The sequence below is a fragment of the Bufo bufo genome, chromosome 3 (genome assembly GCF_905171765.1).
Source record: "Bufo bufo chromosome 3, aBufBuf1.1, whole genome shotgun sequence".
Taxonomy (NCBI): Eukaryota; Metazoa; Chordata; class Amphibia; order Anura; family Bufonidae; genus Bufo; species Bufo bufo.
This window is the reverse complement of record NC_053391.1, coordinates 499,641,447-499,667,550: the sequence shown is the minus strand read 5'-3', so window position 1 is coordinate 499,667,550 and position 26,104 is coordinate 499,641,447.

The following is a 26,104-nucleotide window of genomic DNA, read 5'->3' as shown; positions in this document are numbered from 1 at the left end:
ATATGGCACAACAGTGACATTACCAAGAACTGGACGTCCCTCCAAAATTGATGAAAAGACAAGATGAAAACTGGTCTGGGTGGCTACCAAGAGGCCTACAGCAACATTAAAGGAGCTGCAGGAATATCTGGTACTGGCTGTGTAGTACATGTGACAACATTCTCCCATATTCTTCATATGTCTGGGCTATGGAGTAGAGTTGCAAGACGAAAGCCTTTTCTTACGAAGAAAAACATCCAAGCCAGGCTACATTTTGCAAAAACACATCTGAAGTGTCCCAAAAGCATGTGGGAAAAGGTCTTATGGTCTGATGAACTAAGGTTGAACTTTTTGGCTATAATTCCAAAAGATATGTTTGGCGAAAAAACAACACTGCACATCACCAAAAGAACACCATACCCACAGTGAAGCATGGTGGTGGCAGCATCATGTTTTGGGTCTGTTTTTATTCAGCTGGAACTGGGGCCTTAGTTAAGCTACAGGGAATTATGAACAGTTCCAAATACCAGTCAATATTGGCACAAAACCTTCAGGCTTCTGCTTTCAGCATGACAACGACCCAAAGCATACATCCAAATAAGCAAAAGAATGGCTTTACCAGAAGAAGATTAAAGTTCTGGAATGGTCCAGGCAGAGCCCAGACCTGAATCCGATTGAAAATATGTGGGGTGATCTGAAGAGGGCTGTGCACAGGAGATGCCCTCGCAATCTGACAGATTTGTAGTGGTTTTGCAAAGAAGAGTGGGCAAATCTTGCCAAGTCAAATTGTGCCATGCTTATAGGTCACATTAAAGGTGGATAAAGTTCTGAAATAATTTATCTTTGTCTCATTTTTTTACATCACAGAAACCTGACATTTTAACAGGGGCGTGTGGACTTTTTATATCCACTGTATGTAGCTGTCGGCCAGTACAGGCCCCAAAAATTAGGCAATAGGCATTCACCTGACAGCAAAGAACTTTGGATTCTGTGGCTGGAGGTACATTAGGTGGTCACAGGATAAATATGTAACTGTCGGCCAGTACAGGTCCCAAAAATAAGGCAATAGGCAATCACCTGTCAAAAAAGAACTTTGGATTCTGTGGCTGGAGGTACATTAGACGGTCACAGGATAAAAATGGAACTGTTGGCCAGTACAGGCCCCAATAATTAGCCATTCAAATGGCATAAAAGGCCTTTTATGCGGCTGTATTTACCCAAGACAGGGACCATGATTTGTTCTGGGTGGTGGCGGATATTTGTGGGCTGTCATGAGGAAATTCAATCAAACGTGGTTGACTCGTCACATGTGTTGAATTCCTCCGAGATCCATGTCTCATTCATTTTTAGAAATGTGAGGTAGTCCACACTGTTGTGAGCTAGGCAAGTGCACTTATTGGTCACGAAAGCCCCTGCTGCGCTGAACGTCCTTTCGGACAATACACTGGATGAGGGGCAAGCCAAGAGTTCCATGGCAAATTGTGCCAGCTCTGGCCACAGGTCAAGCCTGCACGCCAAGTAGTCCAGGGGTTCATCGCTTCTCAGAGCATCCACATCGGCAGTTAACCCGCTTTAGTTGGACACCTGTCGGTCTAGGCGTTCCCTGAGGCTGGATCCGGAGGACGGCTGTCAATGGGTTGGCTGCAAGAATGATCTCATATCCAAAGTCACCAACACATCTTCAAACCGCCCTCTTCTTGCATGCGCGGAAGGATTGGTACCCGCAACAGTTTTTCTGTGAGTGGAAATTCCTCTGCCAGCGCCGGCAAAAGCAGATTTCAGCATTTCTCGAAGCAAGGCCTGGAAGTGCGGCATTCTAACAGCCCTCTGTTATGGTGGTAACATTTCCACCATTTTGTGTTTGTACCGGGGGTCTATGTACGTTGCCACCCAGTACTAGCCTTGCCCTGTATGCTTTTTATACGGGGGTCCCTCTTCAAACACTGGAGCATGAAGGCCCCCATTTGCACTAGACTGGAAGCGGTGGAGTGGCCTGGCTCCTGCTCATCATCCAGGATAATGTCGTCCTCGTTCTCCTCCCCCCATCCACGGACAACACCAGGGATCCCAGAAACGTTTAAAGCATGCTCTTCTTGCTCCTCCCCCGCCCTGGCACCATCCTCCTCTGACTCCTCTTCTGACTCCTGTTGTCGACTTGTCTCAGATGGAGTAGCCCCCCTGGGAATTCATCCAGCATTGCGACTTCCTTATCTTCCTGCTCCTGCTCCTCAACGGCTTGATCAATGACACAAAGCAATGCACACTCCAGAAAGAAGGCGTAAGGTACAAAGTCACTGATGGCGCCCTGGCTGCGACTGACCAGTTTGATGATCTCAAATGGCCGCAGAAGTCTGCATGCATCGCGCATGAGCAGCCACTAGAGCAGTGAAAAAAAAAAACAATCTCCCCAGAACCTGTCCTGCCGCAGAGTTCGTACAGGCAGTCGTTAACTGCACGTTTTCTGCTGGAGCAGCTTATCAAGCATATACAAGGTGGAGTTCGATCGCGTCGGGCAGTCACAAATCAGACATTTGATGGGCGGGTGGTGTCGCCGCTGAATGTCAGCAAGGCGAGCCATGGCTGTGTAAGATCTTCTAAAATGGCTAGAGATTTTTCTGGCCTGCCGCAAGATGTCCTGGACCCCGGGGTATTTGGCAATGAATCGCTGCATGACTAAGTTCAGGACGTGTGCCATGCACGGCAAGTGTGTCATTTTGCCCTGTTTCAGCTCACTCAGCAGATTGGCACCATTGTCGCACACCAATTTACCAAATGTCAAATTGAGCGGGGTTAGCCACTGATCGGCCTGTGACTTCAGAGCTGAAAGGAGTGCAGGACCGGTGTGGCTCTTGGCTTCCAGCCAAGCCGCAGCACAGCCTGGCAACGTCTCACTTCACACATCAAATAGGTTCTGGGGAGCTGGGGTGGTGCAGCGGAAGAGGCGGTAGCAGTGGAAAAGGAGGAGTCAGCCGAGGAGAAGACGGAGGATGGAGTAGGAGGAGGAGAACAAGAAGAGGCGGTCTGCCTGCAATCCGTGGCGGTAACACCAAATCCACATGGGTGCCACGGGTTGCATTTTTGACAGCCGTCAGAAGGTTCACCCAGTGGGCAGTAAAAGTTATGAACCTTCCCTGCCCATGTTTGCTAGACCACATGTCTGTGGTCAGATGTATCTTGGCACCGACACTGTGTGCCAGAGATATATTCACTTGCTGCTGAACATGGCCATATAGCTCTGGGATGCCCTTCTGGGAGAAATATTTCCTTCCGGGGACCCTCCATTGCGGTGTGCCAATGGCCACAAATTTTCTAAAGGCCTCTGAGTCCACCAGTTTATATGGCAGTAGTTGGCGGGCTAGCACTTCCGACAAGTTGGAGGTCAGCCGTTGGGCAAGGGGGTTATTTGGCGTCATCAATTTTTTTAAACATTTGGGCCACGGAAGCCTGCCTTTTTCCAGATGAACGGCACGGTGGAAGGTGGAGCGGAGGACAAATGGGAGGAGAGAGGAGAAGGAGAAGAGGCAGGACATGGAGCGCCAGGAGTGTGGCTTTGTGGGTTATGACGGAATTGCTCTTACTGGGCTCGGTGATGGGAGGCCAGGTGCCTTCTTAAGGTGGTCATCCCCAGGTAAGTGTTGGGCTTACTGCAACTTATGCGTTGACAGCACAGGCTGCAGATGGCAACACTATAGTCAGCAGCTGACAAGTTAAAAAAATCCCACACTGCGGAGCCATGTGCTGGCATCCTGAGAGCGGCAGATGTGACCGTGCATGGTGGATGGCTCGCTCCAGATACATTTGCAGTCTGCTTTTTGCCTCCTGTGCACTGAGTTCTGCCTGCTTCTTCTCCTTCTCCTCCCTATCTGCTGCTCCGTCTTTCCCTCTGAACTCCCCTCCTCTTCCTCCCTTGTGGGCAACCATGTGAAGTCCATTGACAAGTCATCATCGTCACCTTCAGCACCACTGACTTAAGAGATCTCGGAGTAGGCAGCAATAGCGGGGACCACCCTCCTTGGGCTGATCTGGGTACTCTCGTCAGACTGCTGGGTGGTGGCCAATGCTACCTCCTCTTCTTTATCCGATGCCAAGAATGGCTGTGCATCGGTAAGGTCGGATGAGAAAATAATTCCTCTGACTCAAGTGGAGTGGTTATGGTGCGCCCTTTGACGTAATCGCACGCACCTTCTCTAACTTCACACTTAGGCTCCGGCCTGGTGCACCTGCCCGACCCCTTGCACCCCTGTGGAATGGTCTGCCTATTCCACTGATTGTCATTTTCAAAATGACCCTGTGACACAGTCCCTATAGTAGAGCAGTATTTGTGGAAGCAGGTATATAGAACCAGTGATGGCCAGTTCGCTGTGTTCGCCCGCGAACACATGCGGGCTGCCATCTAAAATCACAAGTCCTGCGCCTCAAGCCGGTCCGAAACAAATGCGATCACTGGGAGCAGGCAGTTCCGAGAACAGCTGCCGGGGGCCTTCATTGGGCTGTTCTCGGAATTGCCCGCATTTGTTTCAGACCGGCTCGTGGCGCAGGCACAGGTAAGGACTTACCTGTGCCTCGCTGGACTTGTGATTTAAGATGGCAGCCCGCATGTGTTCGCGGGTGAATACGGCAAACTGGCCATCACTGCATAGAACCTCTTAATGATTATTTGCTAGAAACAGGTATATCAAACCCCTTAATCAGTTTTATTTGGGGGCAACTGGTATATCACACCAGTTGCAATTAGTTGCTCCAATAGCGTTTGTCCCTCTGTATAACTGCAGTATCTCAGCAGAACTGCACACAACTGCTGCACAATACAAATGCACTATATAGAAATTATATTATAGGTATATCACACCCATGCCTCAATCATTTTTTTTGGGGGGCAACTGGTATATAACACCAGTTGCAATTAGTTATTCCAATAGCATTTGTCTCTCTGTATAGCTGCAGTATCGCAGCAGAACTGCACACAACTGCTGCACAATACAAATGCACTATAATATACTTTCTATGTTAGAAAGTATATTATAAGTATATCACACCCCTCTGAATGTCACACCTATTAATAGCACACCTATACCAGTCCTTAAAATGACTTTTGTGGCCCTATTTGCTAGCGTTTGATGTCCCTAACAGTCTGCCCCGGCTCCACACAGCAACCTCTCCCAACATTGGCAAAAGACTGAATGTAAAATGGTGGCCAGATCAGATTTATTTATAGGGTAGGGGGTGTGGCCATGTGCTGAAACAGCTCAATTGGCTGTCCTGTCCCACCTGATGGACATGTCATGGTTCAAAGTTCTGCCCAATGCAAAAGATATGGTGCCGGCAGACATCGCCATATGTTCGCCCGTTCGACTAATCACGAACTAGCAAAGTTCGTAGAGAAACAACCACCGGGTGAACCGCAAGGCCATCTCTACTGCCCATTGCACCCAGGGACTGAGCATACCAAAGCCAGCTCCAAGGAGTTCCCTGGCGTGGCAGTTCTTCAGACAATTTGCTAATGAGAAAATCGCGAGTGGCTGTGCAATCAGAGCCTGAAGCGAGGCATAAATGTTCTAAACCTGAGCACTACCTGCATGACGGGAGGTTGCATCGACTGTTTCATTCTCTGCAGTTTTGCCTGTGCATAACCTGCCATGACAGGCAGATGCGCATTAAGGAATTCAATGTATGGCTTGGTGAATGGTGTCTGAACCAAGGGTTTGGCTTTGTGTGTCATGTTAGCTCTTGTTGGAATGGAAAAGAACTGTACAAGAAAGATGGTTTGCATCTTTCTCTCAAGGGAACAAATGTCCTCAGTGAACAGTTCAAAGTATTTGCTAAGGAGCATTTAAACTAGGAAAAGGGGGCAAAAGAGTGATAATCCAGCAGTTTGACTGCCCCCCGGAACAATGCCAGAAGATGCCAGTAGCACATAGGTTAAAAAATGACAAGCTCAGAGTCTTGTCTACAAATGCTCGCAGTTTAGGGAATAAGATCAATTAACTTGAGTCTATAATGGCATCTGAGAATATAGATTTAGTGGCTGTTACTGAGACATGGTTCAATGAGAGTAATGACTGGGATATAACAATACCAGGGTTCTCTCTATATAAGAAAGACAGAGAAGTCAAGAAAGAGGGAAGGGTGGCCCTGTATGTGAAAGACAGCATAAAATCTAATTTAATACAAATTAGCGAGACTAATTTAGAGTCAGTTTGGGTTACAGCTTGATAATCATAAGGTAACTCGTGGAGGTGTGATATATAGACCACCTGGCCAAGTCAAATAATTAGATGATCTACTAGTTGAGGAAATAGCTAAAATGACATTGATAGGGGAAGTTATCATTATGGGAGAGTTTAATCTTCCTGATGTAAACTGGAAAACCAAAATAGCTAGTTCTGCCAGGAGTACAGATATTCTAAATTCCCTACTGGGATTATCTCTACAGCAAGTAGTGGCAGAGCCAACCCGGAAGGAGGCCATTTAAGATTTAGTATTCACAAATGGGAATTTGGTATCTGATATTACTGTAGGGGAAAGCTTAGAATCTAGTGATCACCAGTCAGTGTGGTTTACTGTAAGTACAGTGACTGAGTCACACCACACAAAAACAAAAGTTTTAGATTTTAGAAAAACTGATTTTTCTAAAATTTGATTAGTGGTATAAGAGTCCCTATCAGATTGGAGCAGTTTCAATGGAGTCCAGGGGAAATGGGACTACTTAAAAGTGGTGCTATTGAAGGCAACAGATAATTGCATTAGGGTTGTCAGTAAAAACAAAAAAAGGAAGAGACCACTGTGGTACTCAGCAGAAGTGGCCAAAATCATAAAAAACAAAAAGATAGCATTTAGTAATTTTTATTATAAAAAATAATAAAAAAATGAGGATGATAGGGAAATTTTTTAAATTAGACAGAGAGAGTCCAAACAAGTTATAAGAAGGACAGGCAGAAGAGAAATTAGCTCAGTAAGTGGAAAAAAGGCGATAAGACATTCTTCAGATACATAAATGAAAAAAGGAAACTAAATCAAGGAATTACCAAATTAAAAACAAAACAAAGAAGGTATATGGAAGAAGATAAAGAACTAGCTGACTACCTCAATGAATACTTCTGTTCAGTTTTTACAAAGGAAAATTAAGGAAAAGGACCACAGTTAGGGAGGAAGACTAATCAATCTTTTGATGCATGTGTCTTTACAGAGGAAGAGGTTCTAAGTCAGCTGTCTAAAATTAATACAAATAAGTCACAGCGGCCTGATGGGATACACCCAAAGCTATTAAAAAGAGCTTAGCGGTGAACTAGCAAAACCATTAGCAGATTTATTTAACCAATCACTGGCAACAGGAGTCGTTCCAAAAGATTGGAAATTAGCAAATGTTGTGCCCATTCACAAGAAAGGTAGTAGGGAGGAATCAGGCAACTATTGGCCAGTAAGCCCGACATCAATAGTCGGGAAATGAATGGAAACCATACTTAAGGAGATGATTGTGGAACATCTAAAATCCCATGGATTGAAAGACGAAAAAAAAGCATGGGTTTACTAATAGGAATCTCAACGTCCCACTTGGTACCCCTGGCACCAAACTTCTAGTATCGGCTTGGTTTGAGTCTTTTTCTGACGTCAGGAGAGCGCTTCACTCAGTAGGGAATAAAAGACACAACAGTGATGTACTGAATGAACACTCTGAGGTTTATTTTTAATGCACACAGGTTATATAGAGGGGGCTTTACCCCCTTTATTAGCATATCATCGTAAGTTATGTATTCAACCTATCATATTAACACGTTCTATTCTACAGACAGAAAAAGAGAAACAAAAACGGAACTTTCATATTAGGAATATTGTCCTGGAGTAGTGCCAAAGAGATAAAATTCAGGGTTACAGAGAAAAGAAACTTAACAGCCATCAGATTAACAGCAATCAGAGTTAGTTTCTAACAGAGAAATGAAACTACAGCAAAAAGCAGAATTGGTTTTGACATATATATAAAAAAAAAACATGGATTCCTTTCAAATCCCCTCTTAAGAACCTTTAGTGTACATGGTTCTTTCCTTTCTTGTCCTTTTTCTCTCTATATGATATTAGGTAATTCTTATACCCATCTGGGCTTCGATCCTCCTGGGGTAGAGTAGTCTGATATAATGACATATTAGAGAGCCCTTTTTCTAGCATTCGTCTCACACAAGGAATAACACATAATGCTACTACACCTATTACTACAATTACTATTAGTATGACAATCCCTAGTTGCATGAGACCTTGTTTCCAACTTGTGAACCACCCAAAGTATTGATCCCATGGATTATTTATACCTGAGTTCTTTTTCAGTTCTATTGACAGATCTTCAAGCTTTTTTTTATAGCTATTGTGACCTTACCAGTGGGGCCAGTATTATTTAGTATGTATGTGCAACAGGAGGTTGGATCAGTCAATACTCGGCACACTCCGCCCTTCTCTGCAAGAATCATATCCAACACCATTCGATTCTGGAATGTCATGATTGAGTCTGCTTGTAGTTCTTCTGCTACCCCTTGTAATGCATCTCTGGTATAGTTTACAAACCTTTGCTGATTGTAGTATATGTAATTTATCCAATCCACATTTTTATTCACAGTAATGATGGGAAATATTGATTCAAATCCGGCGGCTACTTGATCTCTAGCTTTGAACTCATCTGGGACCCCTCTTGGAACACCTATTGCATCTATATACACATGGGGATCAAAACTTGAAAGGGGGCTGCTTCTTTTGTTTATCTTTAGCACCACTTTTTCTATAATATCTGATTCAGTAAAAATGTGCATGTTCATTATAACTTTGGCAAGCGCACATTCACCGTTCCAGGCACCTTCCAATCTGGATCTTATTTTTCCATCTCCACAGATCCAGTACACATCTCCTATGGAGTATACTTGGTTCTGAGTGAGGGATATGTTCAGATTGCTGTATTTGTGACAATAACCTTTGTAGCATGTCTACTTACCTGGATATACCTGGATTCCTACCTCAGGGCGAGGATTTTTTAACAACAGAGGGTATTTTGATTTCCATTCTGTACATACACTGTGGTTATAAGACATATTAACAAAAAGAGTCAAAAAACATTCTTCAACACTTTCTGGTAACACTAGGGGTACGGTACCTAGGTGTGGCTTGGCAGCACCGCATATGTAACAGTTACTTTTATTCACAGAGGCTGCACTATACTTCATCCACTCCAGCCACAAATTAGCATCAGAAAAATCAGTCTCCATGGCCAAAGTATCCTCATATGTGGGATCAGATATGGCCCTTAAGTTTTTTAGAGAAACTATACAGTATGTGGGGCTAGTGGGTTTTTGGGGACACCTGTGATGGGTTGGTATTCCTTAGACATATACATACCGTATTTTTCGCCCTATAAGACACACTTTTTCCCCCCAAAAGTGGGGGGAAAATAGCAGTGCGTCTTATGGGGCGAATGCTGCTGATTTTGCCGTATTTTCAATGATACACCCACCGCGATGCCGCGCGGCGGGTGTATCAGCTGTGAGGGAGGAGGGGCTGGGGGCCGGCATCTGCATTTATAATGACAGCGGGGCCCGTGCAGTGACTGTATTCTACTACACGGGCCCCGCTCACTGTATAATCGTATCTGTATTCTGTAATAGTTAATTGTGTATATAATGTAATCGCATAATCAGCGCTACTTACAACTACAAGCGCTCGGTAGGTAGCAGAGAGGAGGGAGGAGGCAGGCCGGGAGGACGGGCGGGCGGTGCGTCACTCACTACGTCACGCGCCTGCGCCGCCCACTTTATGAATGAAGCAGGTGGCATGGGCGCACGACGTAGTGACTCACGCTGCCAGCGCCCGTCCTCCCGGCCTGCCTCCTCCCTCCTCTCTGCTACCTACCGAGCGCTTGTAGTTGTAAGTAGCGCTGATTATGCGATTACATTATATACACAATTAACTATTACAGAATACAGATACGATTATACAGTGAGCGGGGCCCGTGTAGTAGAATACAGTCACTGCACGGACCCAGCTGTCATTATAAAAGCAGATGCGACCCCCACCCCTTGTATTGAGGGTCATTCACTACAGAGACACTGTTATGGAGGGGATCTGTGGATGACACATAGCATAAGATGCTATATATGTGTCATCCACAGATCCCCCCCATAACAGTGTCATACACAGATCCCCATAACAGTGCCATCCAGAGACACCAATAAGAGCCACCCACAGATCCCCCATAAGTGTCACCCACAGATCCCCCATAAGTGTCACCCACAGATCCCCCATAAGTGTCACCCACAGATCCCCCATAACAGTGCGTCACCCACAGATCCCCCATAACAGTTCGCCATCCACAGATCCCCATAACAGTGTGCCATCCACAGACCACAATTAGTTGAAAACCCACCAAAAGCACACCTATTGGTTCAAAATATTTTTTTTCTCATTTTCCTCCTCAAAAACCTAGGTGCGTCTTATGGGCCGGTGCGTCTTATAGAGCGAAAAATACGGTATCTCTAAATCTGAACATTTGTGTTACCCGGGAAGTCGCAGCTCCCCACATTTTATGGAAGAACCATCCCAATACATAATCTCCTTCATCATATTTACCAGGGTTTTCTATTGTCAATACAATTTTCCTTTCCGCTGACCTTTTTTTGCAATAATTCAATGAGGAAGTGTCCACATAACACGTCCCTCTCTCAAGGAGTGTCATTCTAGTGTAAAAGGGACTTAGAATTTTTATCCCTCCTTTTGAGGGCGCTTTCTGGTTTATATCCCCATTCTGTCCCTGTATTCCATCCCACTGATCCCCAATATTCACAACCTTTTCCCCAGTATGAGTCTGTTACACATATATAGGCCTGTCCTTCTACATAGTTATTGGAACAGTAGTTATAATATGAACATGTTTTCAATATATCACAAAGACAAAAGTTGTAGGTAGCTACGTGAGTGTTAGATGAATTATACCAAAAGGTGATGACGCCGCCCTTACTAGTTGCGGCTACTTCTCCCATACTACTAATTGGTAAAATCAACAAGATTATTGAAGCAATCTTAGTCAGTACATTCAACCATTTCCCAGAAAAGAGTGAGGAGCTCATCATGTTGGAGGTCAGGGCTGTCTACCCCCGTTAGTACCTCTTGTCCTTCTTCAAGGCCAAGGCTGTCTGCCTCCGTTCCTGCCTCCTCTCTTGTTCTCACAAGCTTCACTCGTGTGGCGTGGATCCAAGTTGGAGACTGTTCAGTCAGCACAGCTGTTCTGGTTACTGCAACCACGGTAGTGGGTGGGCCATATGCGAAGTCCCCTTGGGATTTTCCTTTCTTCAGTGTTTTGATCACTACCTCATCCCCCACCCTGTATGGGTGGGTGGGTTCCTGTGGAAGAGAGGGAGACTTACAAGCAACTTTTTCCTCAGTTTTATTAAGTACCTGTATCACTTTGGTGACATATTCTTCCCTTATTAAATCAATGTCCCCTTCCTGCACTATCATTGGGCGTCTTGCCCAGGGGGTGGGGAAAGGCCTTCCCATGAGTATCTCAATGCTGTTATATCCTACCCCTCTTTGCAGACTAATCCTGTCTTAGGATTTTTCTGCAATACTGGATAACACCAGTCTTGCTGTTCGTGTTCAGTGGCATACCTTTGAAGATCACTAAGCATTTGCGACATCTCAGGGGTTGGAGGTGCCAGACATGGCATCTCCCAATGGTTACACGGACCTGTGGGGTTGCATTTGGCCACTCGTTTCACCACCTTAATCTGCCAGCGCATTGCCCTGTGAGACATGATCCTTACCATCTGCTGCCATGAATACTCTCCTCTGTCAAATCATACCATGGTCCCACACTACCCCATGTGCGTACCTACTATCAGTATAGATGGTGACAGGTCTGCCAGCATGTATAATACATGCTCTTGTGAGCGCAATGAGCTCAGCTGCCTGCTGTGTTGAGTGTGGATGCCCTTAAGTAGGCCTACAACATCATGTGTAGTGTGCAAAAATGGTGTAACGTCACATTGTGAAAGGAGTTGCCAACTCTACCATCATAGCACAGGCTGCAAGAGAACACAGACATGCCGGCATCCCTTGAACAGGGGTGGGCATTACCTTTTAGAAAAATACACAAGGACGCAACTTGCCTCCGTGTTCTTGTGTCAGTACACCCGCCATGGTTTTACAATTTTGGCATGCAAATATGTGGAAGGGCATATTATAGTCACGGAGGCCCAGCCCTGGACTCGACATGAGCGAACATTTCAGATAATCAAATGCATTGTACATTTCAGAAGACCATTTAATCAAATCTGGATTTTCTTCCAGAGTGGCTTGCCTCAAAACATTGTCATAATAGGAGCAATCAGGAATCCATTGTCTACAGTAGTTTATCATCCCAAGGAAAGATAACCTTTCTTTCTTGGTGTGCGGGGTGACCAGGCCCGCAATAGACTGGACTCTTTCTGTGTTGATTCTCCTTTCACCTTTTGTGAGGGCAAAGCCCAAGTATTCAACCTGCATTTGACACCATTGCATTTTCTTAAGTGCCACTTTGTGACCACATCCTGACAACCATTGTAACAGTGATAAACACTCCTGAATGCTGGCCTCCGCTGACATGCGACACAGTAACAAATCATCAACATATTGCAGCAGCACAGAACCTTTGGGGGGGGGTACCATGGTTCTAACGTGGCTTGGAGGACTATGCTGTACACTACAGGTGAATCAGCATATTCTGCACCAGGTCAGTTGACGTCTGTCAAAGGAAAAAGCAAAAAGTAGTCTGGTCTTCTTGTCAACTAGGATAAAAAAGAATGCATTTTTCAGATCTATAACACTGAACCAAACAGCGTCTGCTGGAATGGCAGATAGTAATTTAGTGATGTCAGGTACAATAGGGGCTTTAGGCACAATGATGTTGTTGATGGCCCTTAAATCCTGTACAAAGCGGGTAGTACCTTCTGCCTTTGTCACTGGATTCACAGGCGTGCTGTATGGTGAAATCACCTCTTCCAGGATTCCCCTTTTGTAGGAATTCTTTTATCATTGGCCTAAGTCCATCGAGTTTCTCTTTTGGCAGTAGGTATTGTTTCTGGAACACTGAAATGACACCTGGTTTTACAGTAGCTTTGTAAGGTGTGCAATCTATGAATCCTGTGTCATATTCATTTGAAGACCATAATGCAGGGTTAATGTTGTTAAGTTCTGGGTGGTTCTGTATGTTTGCAAGAATCAGTGGCACTGGTGTAGAGATTGGAATGAGATCTGAGTGTACTCTAATGCCCTGATTTTTGGCTGACACTTGTAAGTCAAGCTTAATGAACAAATATTTACTTAACACACTTGAGGTTGCACTGCTATCTACCATGAATCCTACTCTCAGTCATCTAAGTCCACCCCTTTTAGGCTACTTTCACACTTGCGTTCGGGGTTCCGCTTGTGAGTTCCGTTTGAAGGCTCTCACAAGCGGCCCCGAACGGATCCGTACTGCCCCAATGCATTCTGAGTGGATGCGGATCCGCTCAGAATGCATCAGTTTGGCACCGTTTGGCCTCCATTCCGCTCAGCAGGCGGACACCTGAACGCAGCTTGCAGCATTTTCGTGTCCGCCTGGCCGTGCAGAGCCAAACGGATCCGTCCTGACTTACAATGCAAGTCAATGGGGACGGATCCGTTTGACGTTGACACAATATGGTGCAATTGCAAACGGATCCGTCCCCCATTGACTTTCAATGTAAAGTCAGGAGTCCCAATTAATATACCATCAGATCGGAGTTTTCTCCAATCCGATGGTATATTTTAACTTGAAGCGTCCCCATCACCATGAGAACGCCTCTATGTTAGAATATACTATCGGATTTGAGTTAGATCGTGAAACTCATATCCGACAGTATATTCTAACACAGAGGCGTTCCCATAGTGATGGGGACGCTTCAAGTTAGAATATACAAAAAAAACTGTGTACATGACTTCCCCCTGCTGCCTGGCAGCACCCGATCTTTTACAGGGGGCTGTGATCCGCACAATTAACCCCTCAGGTGCCGCACCTAAAGGGTTAATTGTGCGTATCATAGCCCCCTGTAAGAGATCTATATATTCTATTCATTGGTGGCCAGTGCGGCCTTCCGTCCCCCCCCCCAGTTAAAATCACGTTCCGAATCCCCCATCATTGGTGGCCAGTGCGGCCTCACCTCTCCCCCCCCCTAGTTAAAATCACGTTCTGAATCCCCCATCATTGGTGGCCCCATTGGTGGGGCTCCGATCGGTTACCATGGCAGCCAGGACGCTACTGCAGTCCTGGCTGCCATGGTTACTTAGCAATTTTAGAAGCATTATACTTACCTGCGATGTCTGTGACCGGCCCGGCGCTTCTCCTACTGGTAAGTGAAAGGTCTGTGCGTCGCATTGCTTATAGCACAGACCTTTCACTTACCAGTAGGAGGAGCACCCGGACGGTCACGAAGTGAAAAATCAGATCTGAAAAAAACAGTTATGCAAACGGATCCGTTCTGAACGGATGCAAACGTTTGCATTATAGAAGCGGATCCGTCTGTACAGACACCAGACGGATCCGCTCCGAACGCAAGTGTGAAAGTAGCCTTAGTCGGACGCTGTGGTCCTCCTTCTGTCTATCATTAGTGTCCCAGCTGCCCATAAGAATAGAGCTCTGATGTGAAGCACAACACTTAACATGTAACACATAACTTCAAACATTGAAACAAACAGATCTGACAATACAGACATAAACACACAAAAGGCCCATAAAAACTTTTCATTGACTTAAATAAAAAAAAATGTACAGCTTGATCAATGCTGTTGGCACCAATAAAAACCAAAAACTTCCAAGAAAAATAAAATAAAATTCTCAATGTGCATATTATTCACATTTTCATGTACTCATTTTCACAAACAGCTCATAACCACGCCCTTACACATAAAAACTGAATTGCACACACAGCTCTGCTAAAAGCATCCATTAGTCTTCACATTTTCAACTCCACTACAACTCAAAGCCACACCCATTCACATTCCACTGAATCATTTGTCTTCCAACCTAGTCACACAATTGTCTTTGTTTCATCCCAAAACTTGCAGCACAGACAAACACAGCTTTCCTGGAAACAGATAGCCACACCACACCCAGAATTGCTGATAGTATATGTCGCTGTTGTGCTGTATTTTCCAATGTTTTCTGATCTTCACTCTGTGATTAATCAACTCTTATAAGAAGACAATATAAATGTTATAATCATACAGTCATTTTGTTAAACCCAAATAATTTTATATGTCAGGTGGTCTTAGTTAATGTTGTACATATATAATAATTCTTGTTAAAAGCTGGATTCTCACATTACACTGCTGGGGAAAGAAAATGATTGAACATTTTTTTTTTTTCTCTTCTATAATAATATTACACATATAACATCACTTACTCTGCAGGATTCCCTACCCCTTTGTATCATGTAATCCATATCCTAGGATGGGTCATAGTCAAAATGTGGCCATGCTTCTTTGTCTCCCAGACAAAGACCCTTTATCATGTCCATGTAGTACGGGCTATTATCGCCGTCCCTGGGAAAATGGGCTAGCAGCTTGCATGGACTCAGTCCATCCAGCTAAGTTATCCACCCATGGGTTAACTAGGAAGTAATTTGTGGGACTACACCGTGCAACATAAACTTTGCATGTTTCTCCCGTCTCAGGTTTATGCAAATAGTGAACTTCAGTCCGTACACTTACCACCCGGACATCAGTATCCTTATCCTTATCTCAACTGTAATATTCTTATACTTTAAAACAATTTTAAAAGAGTCAAACCAAGCTCCATCCTTGTCTCCCTGAGACAATATTATCTAGTGCGCACTATATTTTCTCTGAGTGATCCTCACGGCGGACTCCCGGAGTCCCCGGGTCACTCCCCCAGACTCCCGGAGTCTGTTCCCTGTATCCCTGATACAGTAATTATACTAGAAGTTGTAGGTTCTACTTACTAGATCGAGACGTGGTCCTCGGATCGGCCAGAGGACAATAACAGATGCCTTTCCAACCGGATCCGAGGATGACCTTCTCGACCCCGGACACGAGCCCCCAAACTAATAGGAATCTCAACGTCCCACTTGGTACCCCTGGCACCAAACTTCTAGTATCGGCTTGGTTTGAGTCTTTTTCTGACGTCAGGAGAGCGCTTCACTCAGTAGGGAATAAAAGACACAACAGTGATGTACTGAATGAAAACTCTGAGGTTTATTTTTAATGCACACAGGTTATATAGAGGGGGCTTTACCCCCTTTATTAGCATATCATCGTAAGTTATGTATTCAACCTATCATATTAACACGTTCTATTCTACAGACAGAAAAAGAGAAACAAAAACGGAACTTCCATATTAGGAATATTGTCCGGGAGTAGTGCCAAAGAGATAAAATTCAGGGTTACAGAGAAAAGAAACTTAATCAGATTAACAGCAATCAGAGTTAGTTTCTAACAGAGAAATGAAACTACAGCAAAAAGCAGAATTGGTTTTGACATATAAAAAAAAAACATGGATTCCTTTCATTTACTTCAGGGAGATCATGTCAAACTAATCTTATAGATTTTTTTGATTGGGTGACTAAAATAATAGATGGCGGAGGTGCAGTAGACATCGCTTATCTAGACTTTAGTGAGGCTTTTGATACTGTCCCACATAGAAGACTTACCAATAAATTGCAGTCTTTGTGCGTGGACCCCCATATTGTTGAATGGATTAGGCAGCGGCTGAGGGACAGACAACAGAGAGTTGTAGTCAATTGAATATATTCAGAACATGGTCTTGTTACCAGTGGGGTACCTCAGGGATCTGTTCTGGGACCCATATTGTTTAATATCTTTATCAGAAAAATTGAAGAAGGCCTCGATGGTAAGGTGTGTCTTTTTGCTGATGACACAACGATTTGTAACAGGGTTGATGTTCCTGGAGGGATACACCAAATGGAAAAGTATTTAGGAAAACTAGAGGAATGGTCAAAAATCTGGCGACTAAAATTAAATGTTGATAAGTGCAAGATAATGCACCTGGGGCGCAAAAACCCAAGAGCAGAATATAAAATCAGTGATATATTCCTAACCTCAGTATCTGAGGAAAGGGATTTAGGGGTCAATATTTCAGAAGACTTAAAGGTAGACAGACAATGTCATAGAGCAGCAGGAAATGCTAGCAGTGTAAGATGGAGAAACAGCCACTGATTCTTGAATGCTGTTTCTGAAACTGTAATTTGGCATTTTGGGCACTAGTGGCCACAGATGATGACTCATGCTGATGACTCATGCTGCTGTGTGTGCCAGAGAGAGAGAAAATGGTGACATGAGGAGACATGTTTGTGCAGAGGCTGAATACAGGATCCAGTGTTATCCTCAGGTCTGTGGGATTTGGAGCGGTTAAAGTCACTGTCAGAAGTGACTGATGCCTGTCAGCAATGCAGATATTGTCAAGGAAGAAAGAAGTCAAGGACAAAGAAGAAGACTTATGGTCTTCTGTGTTATGTTTTGATCAAACTTGTGTCGGGCCCATCCACCAGGCGGAAGCCACCTTGACACCTGGTGGATGGGCCCGACACAAGTTTGATCAAAATGTGCGCTAAGAGCTTCCATTGATCCAAATAGTAGGTATAGTCTTCTGTGTTATGGTCAGATGAAACAAAAATGTAGTTGTTTGGTCACAATGATGTTTCCTTCATTTGGCATAAAAAAGGAGAAGCCTTCAACCCAAAGAACACCATCCCCACTGTCAAACATGGTGGTGGGAACCTAATGCTTTGGGTTGTTTTTCAGCCAATGGACCAGGGAACCTAATCACAGTAAATGGCACCATGAAAAAAGAGCATGAGGATTCTCAACGACAACATCAGGCAGTCTGCAGAGAAACTTGGCCTTGGGCACCAGTGGATATTTCAGCATGACAATGACCCAAAACACACAGCAAAAGTGGTGAAGAAATGGTTAGCAGACAACAACATTAATGTTTTGGAGTGGCCCAGCCAGAGTCCAGACTTGAATCCAATTGAGAATCTGTGGAGGGAGCTAAAGATCAGGGTGATGGCAAGAAGACCCTCCAACCTGAAAGATTAGGAGCTCATTGTTTAAGATGAATGGGCAAAAATAGCTGTGGAGACATGACAAAAGCTGGTCTGCAATTATAGGAATCGTTTGCTGTCAGCGCCCATCATGCCACTCTTGCTGTCTGTCTGCCTACCATCATGTTGTGTACGACTGCTGCAGCCTGCATCATGCCACTAATGCCACTTGCCAAGCATCACGTTCTCTCAAGCCAATTTATTTATTTTTTATCTCGTAACACTGTGTGTGTTTCAACATCATCTGCCCCTGATAAGGGACAATTTTTGAAAGCTTTTGAAAATGAAAAAGCATGAGAGATGTTTCCGTGCCTTGTCATTGTAAACACACTGTATATTACCACTGTCAAATGTGGTTTTACCCATAGCTATGTATATCACTCAGATATCATTTACTATTGCTGTCATTGCATTCCAGAGCTTTGGGAGGGGGGGATGTTGGAATGGAAAAAAAAAATCTTAAAAAATAAACAAAAATAGATCACAAGTTTTCCTAAAAAAATATGAGTCCTAGGTGGCTAGAGGAGGTTATATACCAACTTTCATGGCAAATCGATTTGGGTCTAATTCAAACTTTTAAAAACATTTGCTGAACTGGACAAATCTCAACTGGTTTGCTCAGCCAGCTTTTTTTCTTTTATAGTAAAAGTTACATTGTTCTGCAAAGTTAGTATTAATAAAAAAAATTATGGAGCAAAAAACATTACAATAAAAGTGTTTTTGCAACATATTATTAAATATAACAGAACAATAGTCGGTATCCCTGCAATCATAAGGAAGATGCCTTATCATAAATTAAATGCATCCTCAGAAAACTGAGCAATAGATCATGTAACACTACCAGGCTGTAATTGAAATGTTCTGTAAATTATAATAATATTGCAGTTCACCAATAAGGACCATTCACGGTAGATCGCTGACCCCAGCTTTGTTAGAGATTTTGATGTACCATATGATGTATGATTTTCATTTACATTAGTCATGGGATAACCCTTTAATGGAAAACACTGATGTGTATTCTAAAAAAAAAAAAAAAAAAATGAAAGATTGCTTATAGGTCACCACTCACCTATAGTCACAACAGAAGTGACAGCTATTTTTTTTAATCTTGTAGTTACCATTTTATTTGCATTGGTGATTGCTATTTACAATATCAGTTGCTTTTACTTACTGCTTACTTTATGTTTAAAAAAGTAAAATTTTGTACTATTTACTCTAACTTTTGAATTTGCCTCATACATCTGTACTGACATACTATGTAGCTAGTGCTAAACTGCTTATAGTTCAAGGCATTTTTATATTTCCTGTTTACCACATGATGGCAGTAGATATCTATAAATTTGTATACTAAGAAAAACAGCCAGCAAGAGTCTACAGCTCTAGTATACTTGCTGTGGTATAGCAATGTTTTGCTGCTTTTATCATATGATGTATATAAGCAAATTATGCATTGTCTCCTTTCTTTGGTAAACCCATATGTTATCAACTTTATGGCCTTATAGTTTGATATTGGAAATGGTCATTAACCCTTTCTACCCCGGGCCATTTTTTGCAAATCTGACATGTGTCACTTTATGTGGTAATAACGCTTTTATTTATCCAAGCCATTCTCAGATTGTTTTCTCGTGACACATTGTACTTCATGATAGTCATAAATTTGAGTCAATATATTTCACCTTTATTTATGAAAAAATTCCAAATTTATTTTAAAAAATAGAAAAATTAGCAATTTTCTAAATTTCTATTTCTCTGCTTTTAAACAGAAAGTGATACCTCATAAAATATTTATTACTTAACATTCCCCATATGTCTACTTTATGTTGGCATCATTTTGTTAATGTCATTTTATTTTTTTAAGGATGTTAGAAAGCTTAGAATTTTTGAAGCCATTCTTAAATTTTTTAAGAAAATTTTCAAAACCCACTTTTGAAGGGCCAGTTCAGGTCTGAAGTCACTTTGTTGGGCTTACATAGTGAAAACCCCCCATAAATGACCCCATTGTAGAAACTACTCAAAATGATGTTACAAACTTTGTTAACCCTTTAGGTGTTCCACAAGGATTTTCAAAATGTCACTTTTTTGGCAGATTTTCCATTTTAATCTATTTTTTTTCTTTAACACATCGAGGGTTAACAGCCAAACAAAACTCAATATTTATTACCCTGATTCTGCGGTTTTCATAAAAACCCCACATGTGGTCGTAAACTGATGTAAGGGCGCACTGCAGGGCACAGAAGAAAAGTAACGCCATATGGTTTTTGGAAGGCATATTTTGCTGGACTGGTTTTTAGATGCCATGTCCCATTTTAAGCTCCACTGATGCACCCTTACAGTAGAAACTCCCAAAAAGTGACCCCATTTTCGAAAAGTAGTTGATAAAATGCCAGTTTTATTGGTACTATTTTGGGGTACATATGATTTTTAATTGCTCTATATTACATTTTTTGTAAGGCAAGGTAACAAAAAAAATTCTGTTTTGGCACCATTTTTATTTTTAATTTTTTACAGCATTCATCTGACAGGGTAGATCACATGCTATTTTTATAGAGCAGGTTGTTACGGATGCAATGATATCAAATATGTTTCTTTTTTTATTTTTCTGCCGATCGTCTTGTGCAGGGGCTCATTTTTTGCAGAAAGAGTTGATGTTTCTATTGTTACCATTTTTGGGTAAATAAGAATTTTTGATCATTCATTACACTTTATCAGGCAAGATGACCCAAAAATTTGAAATTTTGGCACAGTTTTTATTTATTTATTTTTCCAGCATTCACCTGAGGGGTTAGGTCATGTGATATTTTTATCGAGCATATAGTTACAGACGTGGCAATACCTAATATGTATACTTTTTCTTATTTATTTAAGTTTTACACAATAATAAAATTTTTGAAACCAAAAAAATTATGTTTTAGTGTATCCATAGTCTGAGAGCCATAGCTTTTTTATTTTTTGACCGATTGTCTTAGGTCGAGTCTCATTTTTTGCGGAATGAGGTGACGGTTTGATTGGTACCATTTTGTCATGTGGTATTTTTATAGAGTAGGTTGTTACGGACGCGGAGTTACCTAATATGTCTACTTTTTATTTTATTTATTTTACTTTAGCACAATAATAGCAGTTTTGAAGCCAAAAAATTATGCTTTAGTGTCTCATGTTATAGAGAGAGCTATAGTTTTTTTATTTTTTTGAGAGATTTCCTTATGTAGGGGCTCATTTTTTCCTGGATGAGGTGACGGTTTTATTTAGAGGTGGGACGAATCCAATTTTTTTCGAATCTGAATCGGTTCTCGAATATATTGAATCTTTCGAATCTCGAATCCTACGAATCCTGTACATAAGAATTGTGTGAACGGTGTAAGAAACAACGTGATCCAAACTAAATATTCTTTTAATATGAAAAAATAAAGAGTCCTTACTTTTTAAACAAAGTTTTCGTCAACACAGAAAGAAAGTAACCTTAAGGACAACTAAAATGAGAGGTATATGGAGGCTACCATTACTTGAACAATAACAGTTGCCTGGCTGTCCAGCTGATCCTCTACCTCGAAAACATTAGCCATAGGCCCTGAACAAGCATGCAGCAGATCACGTGTTTATCAGACATTTTTGTCAAATCAGATAAGATTACCTGCATGCTTGTTTCTGGTGTGATTCATACACTACTGGTGCCAAATAGACAAGCAGGGCTGCTAGGCAACTGGTATTGTTTAAAAAAAGAAAAAACATGGCAGCATCCATATACCTCTCACTTCAGTTGTCCTTTAAAGCACCTGAAGTTAGGAGGATTTGGAGGCTGACATGTTTTCTAAACAATAATAGTTGCCTGGCTGTCCAGCTGATCCTCTGCCTGTGATGCTTCTGTGAGCAACTATACTAGCCAGGCTACCTAATACTGTGGGCTACTATACCTGGCTACTTAACCTGGGGGCAACTATACCTGGCTACATATACTGGGGGCTACTATACCAGGCTACCTATACCACAATTCAAGTGATATAGCTTACTACTGCACTTTAATTACAAATGCACCTCTTCTGTGCAGGTCCTGTTCAACTACCAGGGTATATCTTATGTGTTTTGACTGGGAGGTTTATATTGCTGTGTTACTTACTAAAGGGGGTTCTATACTGAGGGGCAGTATCTAGTCTACTATGGGGGCATTATATTGAGGTGGGTGGCACAAGAAGAATCGAGCAGTGACAGGGAGCACTACAAAATGTAGGGTTAAAGACTTTTTTTTTAGGTCACTTTCAGGCAGAGTGTGCCAATAGCACCCCATATGATGGCATCATCTCAGCCAGCATCAAACATCTGGAACTATTTCAAAGTATCACTGAAATGTAAATTGCACCCTGTGCCCGGCAAAGACTCCCATGCCACCTCAGCTATTTAGACATAGGCCGTGAGGAAGCAGGCAGTTGGATTTTCTATCTACTTCAGACTGAAGTTTTACAGGAATTTTAATGTTTGCACCTACTGGTATGTGATTAAGAGATGCAGAAAAGATTAACAGGACAACAGGCAACCCGTATATAAACATGGCACACTCCATATCCCAGCCTCAACCTAAAACAATGCACCCACCTCCATATCCCAATTTACTAAAGTTGTTCGTTCAAGGAAGATTTTTGTTCAGGAAAACCAGCATACAAACTCGTTCTGGGTCCAGTCTACTTTGTTTCCTATGATGTCTGATGTCCTGAATAGTCTTTCTGAAATTACAGTGGAAGGTGGTGTAATTAAGAACTTTTTAGAGAGTGTTCTCAAATTCTGATATTTTTTGTTTTCCTTCCAGTTCTTGAAAATATCAGAGGATGGTTGAATCAGTGGTTCTGATAAGTAGGCATTTATTTCTTCCTCCGGAGATAGAGAATGCTCGCTGCTGCTGGAAGATGGTACCACCATCAATTGAGAATAATAACTCTACATGCTATGACCTCCTTGTTCAGTTTGTGATGTTTGACTGTTATCTCCTCCTAGTCCTTGTGCTGATGAATGTCGATCAGTGTCCTCACCTTGCATACTTAGATCTGATTCTGTAATCTCAATGGTCAGTGTGGATTTAGCTTCCTCAAGGTTTTCTCTATTGATAAACACAGTTCCCTTGAATCAGGGATCCAGTAAAGTACCAAGAGCATAGAATTTTTCATCAACCGCCTTTTCATCGATGCAAGCAAGTCATTTCTGAATCCATATATGGAAGCTACAGTGTATTTGAAATTCTGCAAAGCACAAATTGTACTGTTGACTAAAGGAATTATTTCAGAGATTGTCACTTGGTTTGAACTGGCCACAAAAGTAGCTCTATCAAACACATCAAGGATTCATATCACTTCTTCTTTAATTGTCCACTGCCGAGCACTAAGATCTACCTGAAAATTTAGGCCAGAAGCAGATAGTTAAAACAGCTGGCTTTTGTTCCAGGAGACGAGCTAGCATGTGAAGCTGATAGTTCCATCTAATTGGTTTGTCTTGTATGAGATGATGAGGTTTCAGATTTAACTTGTCTTGAGCTGATCATAAGGTTTTCATGGCTTTTGAAGAGTGTTTGTAATGTCCTACAATACTCCGGCAGGATGCCATAATTTCCTTAATTTCACTCTTGTTCAATAAACCATCTTTCAGAACTAATTGAAAGGTATGAGCCAGGCAACGCAAGTGGTGAAATGGACTGCACTGTAAAGCTGCTACCACATTAGGACCATTATCTCTCATGACACACACAACTTTTTGTGACAGATTCCATTCTGTCATAGTGCTAGCAGTGGTGTATCTTGGTTTTGTGCTGCCCTAGGCGAGACTAAACTCGGGCACCCCCCTAATATAAATTTGACCCACCCCTTCCTGTCAAGGCCAAACCCCTTTATCTCTAAACCCCACCCCTATCTGTCAAGGCCAAACCCCTTTCTTTCTAGACCCACCCCTTCCTATGTGCCATCCACAGATCCCCCTCCTCTACACAGTGCCATCCACAGATCTCCCCCCTAAACAGTGCCATCCACAGACCCCTCTCCCCTAAACAGTGCCATCCACAGATCCCCCTCCCCTAAATAGTGCCATCCACAGATCCCCCTCCCCTAAACAGTGCCATCCACAGATCTCCCCCCTAAACAGTGCCATCCATAGGTCCCCCTCCCCTAAATAGTGCCATCCACAGATCTCCCCCCTAAACAGTGCCATCCACAGATCCCCCTCCCCTAAATAGTGCCATCCACAGATCTCCTCCCTAAATAGTGCCATCCACAGATCCCCCTCCCCTAAATAGTGCCATCATCAGATCCCCCTCCCCGACGCTCACAGGAGAACATTTATAAACTAACTTTAACTTTAATCATTGCTAATCTTTTTACTGGATATCTTACTCTGTCTTGACTCTTAGCTCTGGTAACAGCAGGCACAGTGCGGGCGGGCGGCGCTCACTCACTGACGTCAAGCGCCTGCTCCTCCCACTAGGCGGCGCAGGCTCGTGACGTCAGAGAGTGAGCGCCGCCCGCACTGCCTGCTGTTACCAGAGCTAAGAGTCAAGACAGAGTAAGATATCCAGTAAAGAGATTAGCGATGATTAAAGTTAAAGTTAATGATTAGTTTATAAATGTTCTCCTGTGAGCGGCGTGGCCCTGTATGTTCTAACCCCCAGGCAAGCGTCCCTGTCACCATGGGAACGCCTGGGGGTTAGAATATACCATCGGATCTTCTAAGTATACCGGCGGCAACATATAAGACTGATGGGACAGGGGCAAACAAGGCATTTTGCCGCCCCATTGGCAAGTGCCGCCCTAGGCAAATGCCTCGTGATTGATACGCCACTGAGTGCTGGTAATGAAAGCTTCTATGGCAGATGCTGTATGTGCAACCTCAGGAAAGGGAATACATTCCAAGCACAGGTGATGATACAGAAAGTTGTAAATCTATGAAGTGAACTATCAAACTGAGATAATCATCATAAGATGTAGATGTCCACATGTCTGTTATTACTCCAATAAAATTGGTTTTCACTAGAAGGTCCTAAACTTTTGTCTTTACCTCTTCATACATTTCTGGAATTACCTTTTCTGCAATGTGTTTCCTGCTTGGGATGACATACAGTTGCAAGAAAAAGTATGTGAACCCTTTGGAATGATATGGATTTCTGCCCAAATTGGTCATAAAATGTAATCTGATCTTCATCTAAGGCCTCTTTCACACTTGCGTTGTCCGGATCCGGCGTGTACTCCACTTGCCGGAATTACACGCCGGATCCGGAAAAACACAAGTAAACTGAAAGCATTTGAAGACGGATTCGTCTTCAAAATGTGTTCAGTGTTACTATGGCAGCCAGGACGCTATTAAAGTCCTGGTTGCCATAGTAGTAGTGGGGAGCGGGGGAGCGGTACAGTCCGTGCGGCTCCCGGGGCGCTCCAGAATGACGTCAGAGCGCCCCATGTGCATGGATGACGTGCCATGCGATCACGTCATCCATGCGCCTGGGGGGCCCTGACGTCACTCTGGAGCGCCCAGGGAGCCGCACGGATGGTAAGTATACTGCTCTCCGGCTCCCCACTACACTTTACCATGGCTGCCAGGACTTTAGCGTCCCGGCAGCCATGGTAACCATTCAGAAAAAGCTAAACGTCGGATCTGGCAATGCGCCGAAACGACGTTTAGCTTAAGGCCGACCCCGGATCAATGCCTTTCAATGGGCATTCATTCCGGATCCGGCCTTGCGGCAAGTGTTCAGGATTTTTGGCCGGAGCAAAAAGCGCAGCATGCTGCGGTATTTTCTCCGGCCAAAAAACGTTCCGGTCCGGAACTGAAGACATCCTGATGCATCCTGAACGGATTTATCTCCATTCAGAATGCATTAGAATAAAACTGATCAGGATTCTTCCGGCATAAAGCCCCGACGACGGAACTCTATGCCGGAAGAAAAGAACGCAGGTGTGAAAGAGCCCTAAGTCACAACATTAGACAATCACAGTTTGCTTAAACTAATGACACACAAATAATTAAATGTTACCGTGTTTTTATTAAACACACCA